This window comes from Bombina bombina, chromosome 3 (assembly GCF_027579735.1).
Source record: "Bombina bombina isolate aBomBom1 chromosome 3, aBomBom1.pri, whole genome shotgun sequence".
Taxonomy (NCBI): Eukaryota; Metazoa; Chordata; class Amphibia; order Anura; family Bombinatoridae; genus Bombina; species Bombina bombina.
The window spans coordinates 975,025,252-975,036,357 of record NC_069501.1 but is presented as its reverse complement, the minus strand read 5'-3'; the positions used below and the strand labels follow the sequence as shown (position 1 = coordinate 975,036,357).

At 35.2% G+C, this 11,106-nt stretch overlaps 1 pseudogene; it reads left to right on the top strand.

Moving 5' to 3' along the window:
- Positions 1 to 7,046: 7,046 nt before the first annotated feature.
- On the top strand, positions 7,047 to 7,165 carry LOC128654875 (uncharacterized; annotated as a pseudogene).
- Positions 7,166 to 11,106: the final 3,941 nt, after the last annotated feature.

Here is an 11,106-nt window from a genome sequence, read left to right as displayed (position 1 = left end):
TAATCTAAGTGATATGAAATGTATGTATTAAGCAATAGATAAGTGTACTTAGTGTAATACATTATGTTCAATATACAAAAATAAGATGGTATAGAAATACAGTAGTAACAATATTGTTTAATGTGTTGGAGATAATGTTGAGGTGTATATTGTGAGTGCAGACTTAACTAAAATGATACAATAAAAATAAAAATGTTCAGTGAACAGTGTATATGTTTTCTAATGTGCAGCATATATATTCATAAATCCATAATAGTATGGGTGTATTACATGTATTAAACCAGTATATCCTATGTTGGTATAACAAACCCATATCTTGAAGTGGTATATATAGATATACATACACATACATGAACACACATATACGTATACACACACACACACACATATATATATATATATATATATATATATATATATATATATATATACACACATACACACATACATACACATACACATACACACATATATACATACATACACATACACATATACACATAAATACATATACATATATATATATACACATACATATACACACACATACACATACACACACATAAACACACACACATATATATATATATATATATATATATATATATATATATATATATATATATATATATATACATATACACATATATACACACCCACACATACACATCACATGTGCCCTAAATGATTGTGTTATATACCAATCATGACTATAATTTGATCAACCTTATGTGATGTATGATACATACATGTGTGCTGTGATATATAAAAGTGAAGAAGAATAAATGTATAACTATAAAGTCAATATGTGTAGTATATAATATAAATTTGTACTGTGATATACAAAGAGGAGAAAAATAAATGTATGACTATAAAGTCAATATGTGTAATATATAATATAAATTTGTACTGTGATATACAAAGAGGAGAAAAATAGCTATAAAGTCAATATATACACCTCTGATAATACCTGTGTAATATTAAATAGCTATAGTGTTGCATGGAAAAAAATGATGACCTGATAATCCACAGCAAGATGTACAAAAATATTATATTCAAAAAGCAGACATATCTATGTTCTCATTCAATCCTGTGGGAAAGAGAGTACCAAATTTATAGATCCAGTAGGTTTCCCTTTGACATAACTTTTTGAACCTATTAGTTCCTTGCTTGTATTGTATTCTCTCTAGAGGGGTTATGCAAAATTGACATTTAGTACCACAATGATGTTGAACATGATGTCTTGATACACTATGTTTGAGTAAACCTTTCTCTATGTTTCTAAAGTGTTCTCCCCATCTGCTTCTGACTTTCCTTATGGTTCTACCTAGGTATTGCATCCCACATTTACAGGTTAATAGGTATATGACATAATTAGAGCTACAATCTAATCTATCCTTAAGTTCATATGTACATCCTGTGATAGAAGAAGTGACACTAGTTGCCCCATGCGTGACATATTTACACATGTTGCATCTTTTAATTCTACATTTAAAAGCTCCTTTTTGTTGGTGTCTATTGTTGGACAGACCTCCTATTCCTGATGTTCTTTTGGACATTATGATTTTGCTGGGGGCTATTTTCTGTTTAATGGTTGGGGCTCTCCGAAATGTAATGTTAGGGGAATCATCCAAAATCCCTTTTAAAATCGGATCTTTTTTAAGAAGGTACCAGTGTTTCTTAATTATTTTTGTAATGGCTTTATAGTTGGAGTTATAGTTAGTAATAAATGTAGTCTGCTTTTTGTTACTATTACATCTATTTAACCCATTATAAGGTAGCGGATTAAGAATTTAATTTCTATTTAGTTCTCTTGCCCTTCGGTAACCTTCTTCTAAGAGCATTGGAGGGTACCCTTTTTCAAGAAATCTATTTTTTAAGATAAGGGATTGCTCATCATATGTCTCTAATAATGTGCAATTACGCCTAATCCGTCTAAACTGACTAAATGGAATATTTTCCTTCCAACTCTTTAGATGGTTACTTTGATAGTCTAAAAAGTTATTGCTATCTACTAATTTAAAGAAGGTTTTGGATTGAACCCTATTATTTATATCCCAAGTGAGCACTATATCAAGATATTCAATTTCTTCCAAATGTATTTTGTGAGTGAAGGTTAGACCAAAATCATTAGTATCAAGTTTAAAAGCAAATTCTCTAGCTGAATCCAATGACCCATTCCAAATGATGATTAGATCATCTATGTATCTACCATAGAAGACCAGGTTCTCATCCCAGCTTCCACCGTTGATATAAATATCTTCAAAACAACCCATTACCAAATTAGCAAAGCTGGGAGCGAACCTGGTCCCCATGGCAGTACCCTTGGTCTGTATATAATAATTATCTTGATATTTAAAAAAGTTATGTTTTAATATAAATCCAATTAGCTTCAATATATATTCTTTCTGAATATCTGGCATATAAAAATCTTCATGTAGATATTCAGAAACACATTTTAACCCTATTTCATGTGATATATTGGAATATAGTGCGTTAACATCGCACGTCATCCATAGGTATTTACTTTTTCTTGTAATATTAGAAAGTTTATGAAGTAAGTTCGCCTAGAACATGTTTAGGGATGTTGGCTAAATCCTCCAAAACCATATTTTGGAATACATCTATAAAAGAACTCTGAATTGACTAAAAAAAAATGACTCTGAATTGACTAAAAAATGGTTTGATATACTTGAAAATTGCTCTGTGAAACTTATAGAATTACTGATTGAACACAGAAAGAAATTAGTAGAAGAGGTTGGAATAGAAATAGAGAAAATACAAAAAGAGTTAGAACCTCTAGTAAATCACCCAGAGTACAACAAACTTAACGAACACACTCTAAAAACAACAGATGAATATCAAAATGAGATAATTGCAAAAAAAGAGAAGAAAAGACTAAGGGATGAGGAAGATTACATAAAAGGAGAGGTATATACATATAGTAGACAAAATAAGTCTAACAGACCATATAAAACTGATAGGTCTCAAAATCAAGATTGGACAAGGGTATCTCATAATAACAACTAAAGAGAGACACCCCACATTGAAAATTACAATCATCACCACTATCAGCATTTCAACTCCCCTAAAGAACATTCTAATTTTACAAATAGGGGTTATCAATCTAATCCAGTACATCATCAAACATATAATAAACAACAACATTCATTTGATCACCAGTATTCTGGTTCCAATAGATGAACAAACCATCAACATTTTGGCTACAACAATCAACAAAATTATACTTTTAATAGACCACAACATCATAAGGTAAATGGTAATGCTCCCCCTAAAACTCCTACAGTTCAACAATATGCACCATCGCCTATCTCCACCCAGAATAGATTTGAAGTTCTACAATCAAATAGTAGAGACCCTAATATGCAAGATAGGAACAATAGGCAGCCTAATTCCCCAAACCCTATGGAAGGGCCTTCCACATCAACTAACTATGTTGAAAATGGCACCTATCAGCAAGGTCTTTTAGACAAACCCCCACTGAATCTAGCACCCCTATGGAGGAAAGATGCTCAATATCAGAGGCCCAACCAAGGGATAAAAAGATCACACGGTCAAGAGGGAGAAGAGGGAGAGGGGACACCGCAAAAAAGACAAAATTGGAGAAATTAAGTAAAGGTATATATAATCTGTCCAGCCATGTACTGGACAACGATGAAATTAGAGTTTTAGGCAAAGGACTATCTTTTTGCCCTTCCAACACCCACAATACTTTTAATCTATTTGTAGATCTAAATAGATTCACTCGTAAACTCTCCTTACAAAAATATTTCGTGAAAAAAATCTTGAAAAACAAAGGTATTGAAGGTATACCTATTGTAACAGATGCTATGGCCGAAAGAAATCCCCAGTTAGTGATTCACAATTATATTGATCCACTAGTGGATAACCTTTATGAAGGCTATATTCATTCAGACAAATGCCTACCCTCATCCTTCATGCCCCCTCGGGAATAAGGTTCTTTTATAGATGTATTCCAAAATATGGTTTTGGAGGATTTAGCCAACATCCCTAAACATGTTCTAGGCGATTCAAATCTTTGGCCTAATGAAAAGAGAGCCCTTCTAAAATTGTCAAAAAATGATTCAATAGTCATATGTCAAGCGGACAAGGGGGGCGGTATAGTCCTACAGGACTATCAAGATTACTTGAAGGAAGCAGATAGAATAATAAAGGATTTTGAGTACTACAGGCCTCTAGATCAAGACCCTACACTTCTGTTCACTAAGAAATTAAATTCTATTATTCAATTTGGATTTGAAGAAGGTATCTTGACCTTGAAAGAAAAACAATATTTAACACCAAAAAATCCCAGTATTCCATATTTTTACCACCTACCCAAAATCCACAAAAATCTACAAACACCACCAGGTAGACCTATAATAGCAGGTATGAATAGTATCACAGATCATCTATCAGCATATGTGGATTTTTTTCTGCAAAAATATGTTAGACAACTTCCCTCATACATTAAGGACACCACAGACTTACTTCATAAACTTTCTAATATTACAAGAAAAAGTAAATACCTATGGATGACATGCGATGTCAACGCACTATATTCCAATATATCACATGAAATAGGGTTAAAATGTGTTTCTGAATATCTACATGAAGATTTTTATATGCCAGATATTCAGAAAGAATATATATTGAAGCTAATTGGATTTATATTAAAACATAACTTTTTTAAATATCAAGATAATTATTATATACAGACCAAGGGTACTGCCATGGGGACCAGGTTCGCTCCCAGCTTTGCTAATTTGGTAATGGGTTGTTTTGAAGATATTTATATCAACGGTGGAAGCTGGGATGAGAACCTGGTCTTCTATGGTAGATACATAGATGATCTAATCATCATTTGGAATGGGTCATTGGATTCAGCTAGAGAATTTGCTTTTAAACTTGATACTAATGATTTTGGTCTAACCTTCACTCACAAAATACATTTGGAAGAAATTGAATATCTTGATATAGTGCTCACTTGGGATATAAATAATAGGGTTCAATCCAAAACCTTCTTTAAATTAGTAGATAGCAATAACTTTTTAGACTATCAAAGTAACCATCTAAAGAGTTGGAAGGAAAATATTCCATTTAGTCAGTTTAGACGGATTAGGCGTAATTGCACATTATTAGAGACATATGATGAGCAATCCCTTATCTTAAAAAATAGATTTCTTGAAAAAGGGTACCCTCCAATGCTCTTAGAAGAAGGTTACCGAAGGGCAAGAGAACTAAATAGAAATTAAATTCTTAATCCGCTACCTTATAATGGGTTAAATAGATGTAATAGTAACAAAAAGCAGACTACATTTATTACTAACTATAACTCCAACTATAAAGCCATTACAAAAATAATTAAGAAACACTGGTACCTTCTTAAAAAAGATCCGATTTTAAAAGGGATTTTGGATGATTCCCCTAACATTACATTTCGGAGAGCCCCAACCATTAAACAGAAAATAGCCCCCAGCAAAATCATAATGTCCAAAAGAACATCAGGAATAGGAGGTCTGTCCAACAATAGACACCAACAAAAAGGAGCTTTTAAATGTAGAATTAAAAGATGCAACATGTGTAAATATGTCACGCATGGGGCAACTAGTGTCACTTCTTCTATCACAGGATGTACATATGAACTTAAGGATAGATTAGATTGTAGCTCTAATTATGTCATATACCTATTAACCTGTAAATGTGGGATGCAATACCTAGGTAGAACCATAAGGAAAGTCAGAAGCAGATGGGGAGAACACTTTAGAAACATAGAGAAAGGTTTACTCAAACATAGTGTATCAAGACATCCTGTTCAACATCATTGTGGTACTAAATGTCAATTTTGCATAACCCCTCTAGAGAGAATACAATACAAGCAAGGAACTAATAGGTTCAAAAAGTTATGTCAAAGGGAAACCTACTGGATCTATAAATTTGGTACTCTCTTTCCCACAGGATTGAATGAGAACATAGATATGTCTGCTTTTTGAATATAATATTTTTGTACATCTTGCTGTGGATTATCAGGTCATCATTTTTTTCCATGCAACACTATAGCTATTTAATATTACACAGGTATTATCAGAGGTGTATATATTGACTTTATAGCTATTTTTCTCCATTCTCCTCTTTGTATATCACAGTACAAATTTAAATTATATATTACACATATTGACTTTATAGTCATACATTTATTTTTCTCCTCTTTGTATATCACAGTACAAATTTATATTATATACTACACATATTGACTTTATAGTTATACATTTATTCTTCTTCACTTTTATATATCACAGCACACATGTATGTATCATACATCACATAAGGTTGATCACATTATAGTCATGATTTGTATATAACACAATCATTTAGGGCACATGCGATGTGTATGTGTGGGTGTGTATATATGTGTATATGTATATATATATATGTGTGTACGTGTGTGTATGTATGTGTGTGTGTGTGTATATGTATGTGTATATATATATGTATATGTATTTATGTGTATATGTGTATGTGTATGTATGTATATATCTGTGTATGTGTATGTGTGTATGTGTATATATATATATATATATATATATATGTATATATGTGTGTGTGTGTGTGTGTATACGTATATGTGTGTTCATGTATGTGTATGTATATCTATATATACCACTTCAAGATATGGGTTTGTTATACCAACATAGGATATACTGGTTTAATACATGTAATACACCCATACTATTATGGATTTATGAATATATATGCTGCACATTAGAAAACATATACACTGTTCACTGAACATTTTTATTTTTATTGTATCATTTTAGTTAAGTCTGCACTCACAATATACACCTCAACATTATCTCCAACACATTAAACAATATTGTTACTACTGTATTTCTATACCATCTTATTTTTGTATATTGAACATAATGTATTACAACCCCGTTTTTACATATTAGAGTAGGTTAATAGATATTCACTAAGTACACTTATCTATTGCTTAATACATACATTTCATATCGCTTAGATTAAGATATTACCACACTTCACTGAATGTACCTGATCCCGTTTGATCTTGGAAGCTAAGCAGGGCCAGGCCTGGTCAGTACCTGGATGGGAGACTGCCTGGGAACACCAGGTGCATTAGACTTAAAATATGTATGTATATATATGTGTATATATATATATATATATATATATATATATATATATATGTGTGTGTGTATGGATATATGGATTTTTTAATGTTACTATTTTAGAATACCATAATAATATCCTATAACATATGATGCTGACATGATATCCACCGTAAGATAATGTTTGGCTATGGTTGTTGTTTTTTTACATCCTTTATTAACCAATTTGTACAGTACTTGTTTGTTTTTTAGTATAATGTGAATTATTTGGAAATGGTTTTAATCATTGTATTCTAACTATGGTCTGATTGAAACAGGTGTGCACTCACACACCTGATGAGGCAGGTTCACTTCCACACCTGAATAGGTGTGGTTATGTTTCACTCTTAGAGTGGTCATTTAGCATTTATAAGCCAGAGCTCTCAGTCTTTGGATAGAAGCCTGAGGAAACAGACAGAGATCTGAGAAACTAGTTGCTTGTTTATCCATTGTTACAGTCACATTTGTGACATTTTATATCGTATTTTACTGCACCATTAAACTATGGTATTTTAACTCTTTGCTGAGAGCCTGAGCTTGATTGAAATCTACCCTCGAGTGATTTGTTGCACTGCCTTGGTCAGTGAACTGGGACACTGTGAACTCCCAGTCTGCCTCTATAAGCACAACAGAGTGCTGCTTTACTTGTGAGTATAAAATCTGTATTCACCTATTTTTACATTTGTCCAAACTATATCACACGAGGAGGCGCCCTTGTCTTTGTGATTTTCTTTGCACAGAGAGAGTATTTACCCAGACTGGTTTTGTGACAAGGAGCTGACTTCTGGATCTAAGGGAGAATCTTATATATGTGCTACCCAGGAGGACTAATAAACCTCTGAAGTGCCCTCCTAATCTTGGGACTGCCTGAGTATCAATTTCATATACAGATAAGAACTTATTAGAGACTTAATACTATTTATTTATTATATATTGTTTTAAGCTGCATTTTCTGTTTATATTGATCTCATCACATTTGATGAGAGTCCATGTCTCATTTTTTCTGTAATTGTCATTATTATTTTGTCTCTATACATTATTATCTGATCATTTTATATTATTTTTAAGTTTTTATTGTTTTTAGTATACTTCAGTATTATCCTACAGATTGTTTTATATATTTCTTCTAGCGCCCCCTAGAGTTACGCTTGCATAGTGTAACAGGTATTTCTCACTGAGTTTAACCTGCTCAGCTACAGAACCTTACCCTGTTTGATGACCCCCATCTCTTAAGAGGTCCACCGCATGTCCAGATAAGGTAGTACCTGAACAGATTGCATACAAACCCTTTAGATAATGATGCACAACACAGAATCTCCATAGTTATACTAAACCCAACTTAGCACAGCACAGTTATAAAATGAGGTAACTGAAGCTCACAACTGTCATGAATGTTTCTACTGTTTATGTTTTAAGCGAATCTAATGACGGTCTTTGCTCACCATTCTTTTTTTTTTCTTGTCATACCATGCACATGTAATTGAGTTGTCTACTGTCCCCCCCTGTAACCAATTGGGATCGAACGTGTTTCTATGCATGTATGTACAACATTGTTACCTAAATAAAAAAAAATTATGGAAAAAAAAATAGCTAATGCAGAAATCTGACCCGTCAGAGAACTGACTGACAAACCCTTCTCCAGACCTTCCTGGAGAAAAGACAAAAACTTTCGAATCCTGACCCTACTCCAAGAGTATCCCTTGGATTCACACCAATAAAGGTATTTACACCATACCTTATGGTAAATCATTCTAGTAACAGGCTTGCTAGCCTAAATCATGGTCTCAATGACCGACTCAGAAAACCCACGCTTAGACAGAACTAAGAGTTCAATCTCCCAGCAGTCTGCTTCAGAGAAACGAGATTTAGATGAAGGAATGACCCTGAGTTAGAAGGTCCTTCCTTAGAGGCAATCTCCAAGGTGGAAAAGATGACATATTAACTAGGTCTTCATACCAGATCCTGCAAGGCCATGCAGGAGCTATTAGAATTACTGATGCTCTCTCCTGTTTGATATAAGCAATGACTCATGGAAGGAGGGCAAATGGAGGAAACAGGTATGCTAAACTGAGACCCCAAGGAACCACCAGAGCATCTATTAGGGTGGCCTGCAAATCTCTTAACCTTGAACTGTACCTTGGAAGCGTGGCGTTCTGCCGAGATGCTATCAGATCCAACTCCAGGACCCCCCATTTGAGGGTTAACCTGGAGAACACCTCTGGATGGAGAGCCCACTCCCCGGGGATAAAACATCTGTCTGCTCAGGAATTCCGCTTCCCAGTGTCCACTCCTGGAATGTGGATGGCAGATAGACAGCAATTGTGAGCTTCCGCCCACTGAACAATCCGAGCTACCTCCTTCATGGCTAAGAAACTCTGAGTTCCTCACTCGTGGTTGATTTAAGCCACTGAGGAGATGTTGTCTGACTGGAACCTGATAAACCGGGCTAAAGACAACTGAGGCCAAGCCATCAGAGCATTGTAATTCTCTCTAAACCCCAAAATGTTTATGGGGAGAACAGAATACTCCTGAGTCCATAGTTCATGCACCTTTAACGAGTCCCAGACTGCAACCCAGCCCAGCAGGCTGGCGTCCATGGTCACAATCACCCAGGAAGGTCTCCGGAAACATGTGCCCCGAGACAGATGCTCTCTTGTCGACTGATCTAGATCTTTTTTTTCTGAGACAGATCCAAATGGTCCCTGTTCCATTGTCTGAGCCTGCATAACTGCAGCACTCTCAAAATGGAAAGGAAATGATGTCCATGGAAGCAACCATCAGACCAATTACCTCCATGCATGGAGCCACTGATGACCGAACAAGTAAACTGCAGAAAGAGGAAAGAATTTTGGATTTTCTGACCCCAGTCAGAAAAATCTTCGTAGCTAGGGAATCTATTATAATCCCTAAGAAAACTACCCTTGTAGCTGGAACAAGGAAACTCTTTTCCAAATTCACTAACCATCCGTAGGAACGTAGAAAAGACAAGATCTCTGAATGAGAGTTCGTTTGTTGAAAAGATGGCACCTGAACCAATCTGTCATCCAGGAGGGGCACCCCAGAAAAGCAAATCTCAGGAACTTGAAGATACTCGTCCTCCAGGTCTCTGGTTGACATGAACTGACCCCTTGCACCAAAGGAAAAATAGAACAAATGGTTTCCTTTTTGAAGGACGGTACTCTGGGAAAACTTGTAGAAACATTTTAGGTCTAGAAGATGAAGAGAAGTTCCCTCTATCTTGGGAACCACAGACTGGTCTGAATAGAATCCTAGACCTTGTTCCCTTACAGGAACTGGAACTATCACTCCCAGGGAAGAAAAGTCCCAAACACAATTCAAAATTGCCTCTCACTTATCTGGTCTGCAGATAATCTTATAAGGTGGAACCTGCCTCTGAGAGGAAGTTTTTGAGTTCTAGTAAGTGACCCGAGATACTATGTCCACGGCCCATCTGGAATATCTCATATCCATACTGAAGAAAAGACAGAGAAATTATGACCCCCACTTGGTCCAATCGGGGGCAAGCCTTTCATGCTGATTTGGACGCAGCTGCGAGTTTCTACTCTGATGTCCTTTAGGTCTATTCTTCTTGTCTAGTGGTAGAAAATACCCTTTTCCACCCGTAATATCAGAAATATTTCTGCCACACCAGGACCAAGCAAGGTCTTACCCCTGTAAGGAAGCGCCAGAGCTTGGACTTAGGGGCACTGACCAAGATTTTAGCCACAACGTCCTGCGGCTAGCATAACGAAGCCAGAATCTCGGGTCCCAGCTTAAGAGCTGGCAAATAAAAGATTTGGCTAGCTTAAGAGCCTTAATTCTGTCCTGGATCTCCTCCAAAGGAGTCTCTTCCAAAATTGAATCAGACAAGGCGCCGCACCAAAAAGATGCCGCACTTGACACAGTGGCAATACAA